Genomic DNA, 8,982 nt, shown 5'->3' on the forward strand with positions numbered 1-8,982 from the left:
AAATCATCCTTAGGTACAAACGAATCTTAGTCATTTCGGCCCAATCTTATTCGACCACGTGACAAACTCATCCTACCTTTATTCAGTATTTTATCATATTTTTCACAAATAAAGCATACCTTTTAACATTTCACATCTTATATGTTCACAGTCGAAGGTTGTGTCTTGTATATGCAAGTAAATACTCTTGAGTGTGCACAATTGTGTTAAACAAATAGTATATCAGTATTCGCTAGCCGATCCAGAGAGTCCCTGAACTGTTTTAAAGTACATGTTATCTGTAGTTTCTGTGTCTTCCTTTACGTATCTGTCTGTTTCCATGATGGTATAATTGTAGTATTTTGCTTTGTACCTACTACTATCAGCGCCATTGCTATATCAACTAGTTAAGGTAAGTCCAACCTTAGCCATTGGGAAAATCCTAAAAATCTAAGTTGATCATGTTTCTGTTGATCCCGTGACTAACAATTGTAGCTTGCAAAAGACAAAAAAAATCGACACAATACACATAGCTGATTGTATTTCAGATAATATAGCATCTAACACATATCCACTGCAATTAAGGACAGACAAATGTTTTCATTATCGTCTCTTTGAATCGCGACCTCATTTTGGGATATATCTCAATTTTGTTCAATTGAGGATCACGTGATCAAAATGGACCAGCCAAATTATTATTGAAAAACAAAACTATAAAATGTGCTTGATAAAAAAACATCCTTTACTAATAAACAATCGTATAAACTGATTAAAGAAAAAGGAAACATCAAGATACAAAAGACGTATGTCTTATTCCGTTATTAAAAACCTTTGGACACATTTAATGGGTATTTGATAACTCGCCCTCAAACTCGTAAGCTACGGGTTTATAACAGTATGGTTTCCGAACCTAAAGACCCGATTCATCAAAATTCAGAACAAAAGTTTCGGGGGATATTTTGCTTAATTAAAATAATCTAATTGTTAATAAATTGGAAACTTGAAAAGTCAAGGACAATTCATTACATATAACAGTTTCAATGATAAAGTGTAGGAACTGCTCGTAGCACAAATATTACATAGGCTCATACGAAAACACGTCCTCCAATCAAATCGCAGGAATTTCAGTTAAGATACTTCCTGTGGTTGTGCTAAAACCCGGTACCTTTTACCGATATTGGGAAAAGCCGTTATCACAGTTTATGGTACCGGACTATGTTGATACTTGTTTTTTTTGTCACAGTGGATACCGTATAATATAAAAGTATCTTATTATACGACTATATCCCAGCGCAGCTATTGAAAATGTGTCGTCTTACGGTTGTAAGCGGACCGTGCACGAGAATTTCGAGTAAGCCGACTAGCCGATACATTGTATTTGGTAAGGCCATGATAATAAGCTAATGTTTATCTTTCGGAAAATAGTTCTATTTATCTATTTATAAATCTGTATTTATTTATGCATTTATTTATGCATTTATTTGCTCACTTATATATGCAATACACTTATTGTCGCATAAGTCAGATACAGGTTCTCGTTTTTTCTTCGAAAGTGTCCTCTTACAGACGTAAAAAGCCGTTTCGCTCCCTAGGACGAACACCAATTTTGTCCTAGGCGGGAAATGCGAAAGCCTAGAGACCAACTATTTTAACGCCAATTCGGCTGACATTTAGGTGTTAATGACCTTGAGCTAAAAATTCGACGTCTCTCAATAACAAAAGGATGCTTGTATCAAAGAACCTCAAACTTGGTGTGCTAGTAACCTGCATCTGCTTCCTTTTAGTCATATTTCAACAACATTCGCGACGTCTTTGATGCTTTGCATCAAAATTAGTCTTGTTGTATAACTTTAATACAATGAGGGCATCCTGGTACGATACTTTCAATTAGTAAACATATGCTTAAATTGGTGGCAGAACGTGTTTTCGGGGTCATTTTAGAGGACGCACCGCTTCACACACTGCGCTTAACTACCAGTCTTGTTTTGGTACCAAAAGGTTAGGAGGAACATCAATGACAAACGCCCGTTTTATGTGATGGTAAGTTTCACCGAAGTGTGAAGCCGACAACGGACACATTGGATATGACATTATCTACTAGAGGCACCAAACAAAGAGCTAATTACAAATATACATTGTTCGTCATTATCAAAATCAAATGAATAATTGTTTTCATCAAATTGTTTTCCACGCATTGTGGTCATCTAACCAAGGAAACGTACGATAAAATTTAATGAGATAATGATTTTGAATTTGAATACAAAGCAAGTCCCTGAAATATGATTTCAATCTAAATAAAATTACAGTTTTATTCCCAGTCGAATAGTCTCGAAAACATGTCTTATAACCACAAAGAGGTAAGGAATTGTTATTTCTTTCGCAAACTAATGTTGTTAAACTCTGGATCAAAATTAACATGATTTTTTTCAGCGACTCCGGTCGGAATTACCTTAATATTAATAATCTTATTTAAAATAGCTACTGATAATTTTTGGTACAACTTGAAATATAACAATAATACCATGATAATGCATGGACAGGCCAAGTAGCAGAACGTTCCTCAGAGGTTCAAGATCCAATTTCTTAATATTCACTAAACGCACAACACCACGAAGACAGATAACATACATTAAAATATCAGAGGTTCATCGCCATGGTACTGCCAGCGTAGCAAAATATACATTTTAAACGTATATTTCTTAATCACATGGAACAGTTTTGTTATCTTAATACTCGGCACTGCTATAATAGTGTAACAAGCTGTTATAGTTGAGCCTCGTCGTTTAAGATCATTGTCTTCTTCTTCTTCGCTCAAGTTCTACTTCTTTCTTTCGCTCTTTATCAACATTTCCATCCTGGCGTCTCCGGATATTTTCATTGGCAGTTTACTTTTTTAAAATATTCATTACGCATGTGAAAGCTGAAGCAATCTGTTTGAAAACGACTGGTAAACGGTAGGCGTATAATAGTGCGTCAAGTATCGTATTTGAAGCAGCGAGTAGAGGCAGGACACGAACCCAAATCTCTTACTTGTAATCGGCATTAGCACCGAAAATGCTTACGAAAATGTATGTCCATACGACTGGTAGGTAGCAGACAAAATAGCTGCATACTATGGCAAAAGCAGTAACGATACTCTTGAATCGAACGTGTCGATTATTCTGTTTCCGAATATCATCACTACGACAGTTAATGGCACACAGTATAACTGCATACACAGTAGTCAATGCTAAACAGTTGATAAGACTTGTAATCGTTGTGACAAACAACAGCCATCTGGAGAGTTGAGATATTTTTTAAAAATCGTCTTTGAAACAAAAGAAGTATGTGAGAATACCGATGCTGGTAAAGAGGGGAAAAGCCCGAAGGCTACAAATGTATGCTCGTACCCTTCCTTTAGAAAGAATCATGCGTTGTTTGAGAGGTTTAATCACAATGATAAGAAGAGACACAGCTAGTCCAAACATGTTTAGAGCGCAGCTTGTGTAAGGAAATATATAAAGAAAATGAATGGACATTTTAAATAAATAATACACGAATCAAAGATATTTCTCGGCAATGCAGCTGCCTTAGTTCTGTTCTCTTGTAAAACAAGAGACGTATTCATTTCCACTTTCTTCATCAAGCCTTGTTGGAGCATTTCATTTATAAATTTTTGAACTTCGTCCATTATATTTTCGGTTTCGTTCAACCTACAGATGTTGTCTGTATTATGGCTGCCTCTTTCCAACTTGCACTACCATTTTCAAAATTAAAAGCCGTATCTTCCATAATCCACTGTAGAACAAACTAGCTTCCCCGAACGCTAGAAAATTGATATGCGGGTCGATCAACACAAAGGTGTGAAACAGTCCTGTAAGCATATCGGATAGGGACAAACTCATTGTCATTGTCAGAAGTGCGTCACGTTCTTTGTGACGTAAAAAATCGGCAGAATTCCAGCATTTAGTAAAAATCCCAAACTACCAACCACTACTTCCAATGTGTATATACACTGGATAGATTGTTTTAACGATTCATCGTAAATTACTGAAACCATCATGTCTTTTAAGTATGCAGTTGGTCACAAAAATGTATTATTTTTTGTTTTAATGTTTAAGCTTCCGTGTGTTGTATTGCCGAACTAGTGATTGTTCCGATGTGGACGACTGTGAAATATCCCCTTTGAAGAAATATAATTAGTTTTAAGAAGAATAAAACACTTTGCGAAGTACGGTAGTCTCATGTTAACCAGCTATGTTAAGTGTCACGACTAAAATGGATGTTATACTATAAAGCCCTGAGGAGATCATCAAGGTGTATTTTATACTAGTAGCCATTAAATCAGTGCATGATTTCCAATACCAAAAACTTATAGGAAGTAATAGCCTGGATAGTCGAAAAGTTCTACACAACCAATGGAACAATAAATGGGCTGTGATATGTGTCAATATCGATGTGAAGTTATGTGCTCCTTTTTTTTGGGGGGGGGGGGGGGGCGGGGGGGATTTTGAATCATAATATTAGTCATCTTATGTTTTGTTTGTTGTTTAATTTTGATTACTTTATTTTTGAAAATGTCTGAAAACAAATGTCATTGTGTATTTTTACAGCGCTGTAAAAACATCAAATGCTTTGATATGTTTTGAAGTATTGCTTAAATCCATGTTTTAACACCATACCTACTTTGATCCGTATTCTAAAGCCATACTTGCTTCGATCCATATTTTATAAACATTTTTCATCGATTCACATTTCAAAACCATACTTACTTCGATCAATATTTAAGAAAAGCATAATTGCTTCTATCCTTTTTTTAAAACCATACTTGCTTGATTTATATTTGAAAACCATACTTGCTCCGATCCGAGTGTATAGTGTGATAGTTTACTCAAAATGGATTACTATTAATTTTTGTATGGCTAATTCATATTTATCTTTTGCAATGATAGCCTGTATAGCAATGCATGAACTATCGAGCACATCGCGACAAAATTATTGTGATTGAAATATGAAACGTTAAAACGTTTATACACGTTCGTACATTTAAATAACTCTCGCAATCATTCTGAAATGTTGTGGAAGTTGAAAAAAATCGTTAACTAATTAAGCGTTATTCTCTAAAGGTGGCACATTATCATATTGACATTTCGTGCTTCCCCTGTATAGTTAATATATACATGTGCATGAAAGAGCTCTGCTTTTGGTCTATTTGTAACAATCCAATCCTAATCAACACATATCAAAAGTAATGGAAACAACGCTGGCACCAAAATGGACGGCATGACAAAAAGATACCGTTGGCAAAGAAATACCTGTTATGTTGCGAAATAAATCGAGGATATACAATGCTTAAAATGTGTAATGACCTAATCATTATACTGATCGTAAAGGAGAGACAAAACATCAGCAAATATAATTACAAGCCTATGAAGAAAGTGATGGTCATTCTGAAATTAGGTTTGAATGTGTGGAACCTCATACACCTGTTTCACAGTCCCTATACTAACGTACTTGTGAAACATTGAATTAGAATGATAATGAGTCAGGACAGGCTCGTTAATACCGTCAAAGACTTCGCCTGATATTGATTTTACAAAGTCTTTTTGAGGCAAGGAACAGCTCTAGGTCTAATCAAGTTTAACAATTTTACTAGTCCAGTGGTGCGAGTTAGACATACAATTTGTCAAACTCCTCCTCCTCACTCCTCCCCCGCTTCGATTCGACAGGTACCCTTTATCAGCTGAATAATTATTGATATCTGAATCTGCTTAATTCGTTAGAAATACCATATCCAACTTAATAAATCCTTGCTAATAATAGTGTTAAATAATGAAAGAGATCATCTTGATTCTTTCACAAACGAGTTTAAATGAATTTGTAGAATATAGTAGGCTGTTACTAAGTCGGTGTGATACCAAAATGTCACTGTTTAAACAACAAATTATTTCGACGTCATTGTACCTTAAGATAGATACAAGTAGGGGCTACATAGAAGTTGTGGTCTTATATCACCTCTAGTTACGTCACGTGCCGTCACGTCATATATTTTTGTAATGCATCTTGCTCATAAACTAGGAATATTGGTCAACAAAGTGAAACATACCATTGGGATGTTATCGTTGTTTAAATGTAGCTGATATTTTGTTTTGTTTTCAAAAATTGTTTCGGAGTTTCAAGTTTAAAGATATTTTATATTTTTTTGCATAAGCCGAAATAGCTAAGTTGGTAGAGAGGCTGCCTATAAAATATGATTCAATGCATCGTAGGTTTAAAATCAACTTTCACTCTTGTTAGAAAAAAAGGAATTAATTTCAAATAAACACAGGCTTTCATTTGTACGAGGGTCATTCATAAAATACGTAGAAACTAAATACAAAACATTTAATTTCGAAATATATTGATAAAATGTTTTCTTTAATGATGAAGTTGTTGCCAGAAGATTCCAAGCGACATGATTTCAATATTAGACGCCATGGAGGGTGATAGGATATAAAGTTAACCCGAGAACGTTCATGTCCGTTAATGACATTAACGTTTCAAGGTTTATCACCCTCCATAGCATCTGATATATATTTCATTATACCGAACAACTATTGTCTGCCCCGGTTTGTCTGAACTTATGCAAAGAGTCAACAAGATCATATCAATGTAGTGATTTAATTTATCCGGCGTCATATGATAATCTCCGGTTAATTACCATTTCAATTCTTTGACTTTGTAGTCTACTTACACGGTTTTTAATTTCATTTTTTTTTTAATTGATAAGCAATTTAACAAACACATAATGAGTTACTTCATTCATTTTTTAGCTAATGAAACATCAAAAAAATTGTTGATAAGTTCACAGTCAGTCTTCACAAGAAAATATGGTGTTGGTCCAACCGCTTTTTTCTGCAAGAATTGAAAATTCTAAATGTTTATTTAAGACAAACGCAAGCGCAACGTAATCATAACGCCCAATAAAAAAATTACATAAAACGGGAACGGTACGCATTTGCTAATGTCGTGTTTATGCGAATTTTACATAGAAACGTCACGTGAGGTATGGAAATAAAATGAAGTACATCTAAGACGCATAAAATTTCAAATTCGAGACACCAATCTTGTTAAGACTGTCAAGCACAATCATTATTAAAGGCTGGCTTAAATCAGTAAGGAAATGCACCTGATAGGTCTTTTCCTTATTCCATTGACTCTGATACTCCAACCCAACATTACTTTATTAGTTCATATCAATATGTTATTGATTCAATAATGGTTCTCAAAACCTGAAACCACCGGACCTGACTTAGTACATATCTATGTTCAGAGGGAAGAAGCATTTTAAACTTCTGACCCATTTCGTGACCTTATTTAATAATTCACTTCCTTCCAGTAAGATACCAAGCAAATGGAAACAAGCTCATGTCTGTGGTATTTTTTGAGAAGTCCGATCCCCAAGATGCTGCGAGTTATCATTCTGTCGCCCTCTCGGTGTTGTAGGTAAGGTTCTTGAAAACATTCTGCATAAGTTCACGTTCAATTGCTAACGTCCTTTCGATCTGGTTTCATTCCTAAGCACTACACTGTAAATCAGCTCGTATCGATCTATCATTTTTTTTTGCTCGCTCTAGATGCAGATAAAAAAGTAAATGAAAACTGAAACGTATATTTTTTCCTAAAAAGTGTTTCACTTTCCAACACATCCCTATCTAACTTCACTGATCCCATCAAGAGTTGGCAATACCACTTCGTACAATCTTTTAAATGCATCTAACCTACGAAACATTTCATGCAAATCACAGTTGCTGACGAGCTCATTTCTGCCACCATTAGCTCAAAATGTTAATTCGTTCGTCGCCTTCTTTCAAATACATTTTTTTAAGAAGACAACATTTGTTCCCTGTTTCTACTACGAAGTCGACCAGAAATCTCAATCGGGCGAGCTGTCATTTTCAATGTAGCATTTTCAATGAACATCTGATCTCAAAAAATATTGTCAGCATTCTTAAATGTCTATGCTGTGAACTTGTTGATACCTACATTTATTTCTTCACCTGTGCACTAAATAACGCCGTTTGTCATCTGTCGCTTCAACTACTACTCTTTTGATCGAAGGATGCCTCATAACATTCGAACAAAACATTTGACCAAGTGCAGATCTGTTTACGTCAATCTGTACTTTTTATGAGTATAAATTGAAATTCAAAAACCTTATCCCATTCCCACTGTCACCTTTTTTATGAAATACTTGTCTTCATAAGAACCGTTGTAACACGAACCATTCGCTTAAATAGTTAGTTGCCTTTTACGAGTATATGGCACTAATGTGTTTTTACGTTAGTAGGGCAAAGGTCAATGTTACGTTCAAACAGTTTATGAAAGTTTGTCCGCAAAAAAGCTACGGAACGGTTCGACCTAGGACGGAGAATTTAAGTAGAATATTGCCGTTTACGAGCAGAGGAACCGTGTTGTTATGAGGTCAGTATGTCAACAGTCTCATGAAATATGTGAACGCACAATAAATCAAGAACGGTTTCACAATGAAACATCCGTGGTCGTTTGTAATTGACCAGAAGGTGACCCCTTCTGGCTTTCGCCTCGGTCCATATACACCTTCGGGGGCTGACTGGCAGGTCCTTATAGTGGCATAAAAACTCTCAATGGTGTGTTATAATTCTTAAAAGTTAAAAAAAACAACGTCATAAACTGTATTCAATCACCTTGCAATAAAAGTAATCTGAACAAAATGCTTTTAATAATCAGTCGCCACAAAAATTAATATCGTACATCTCGTTCATCCATCTTTTTTCATCACCCTTTTCCACAAAATTTGTGTCTTAACCTCCATTTCCTACCATAAATTCCATGCGATTCCACTCCGAAGCGAGACATAGTATAAGCCTTAAGGTTTACAATATGTTTTGTGCAGAATTAACATGTTCTTTGTTTAAATGCATTACATATTTGGTCTTTGTTAACGTTGATTATGCTCAAATTTGTTAAACTAAACTTATTGTAAATATTATATCGAAATAAATA

Source organism: Mya arenaria, chromosome 14 (assembly GCF_026914265.1).
Source record: "Mya arenaria isolate MELC-2E11 chromosome 14, ASM2691426v1".
In the NCBI taxonomy this organism is placed as follows: Eukaryota; Metazoa; Mollusca; class Bivalvia; order Myida; family Myidae; genus Mya; species Mya arenaria.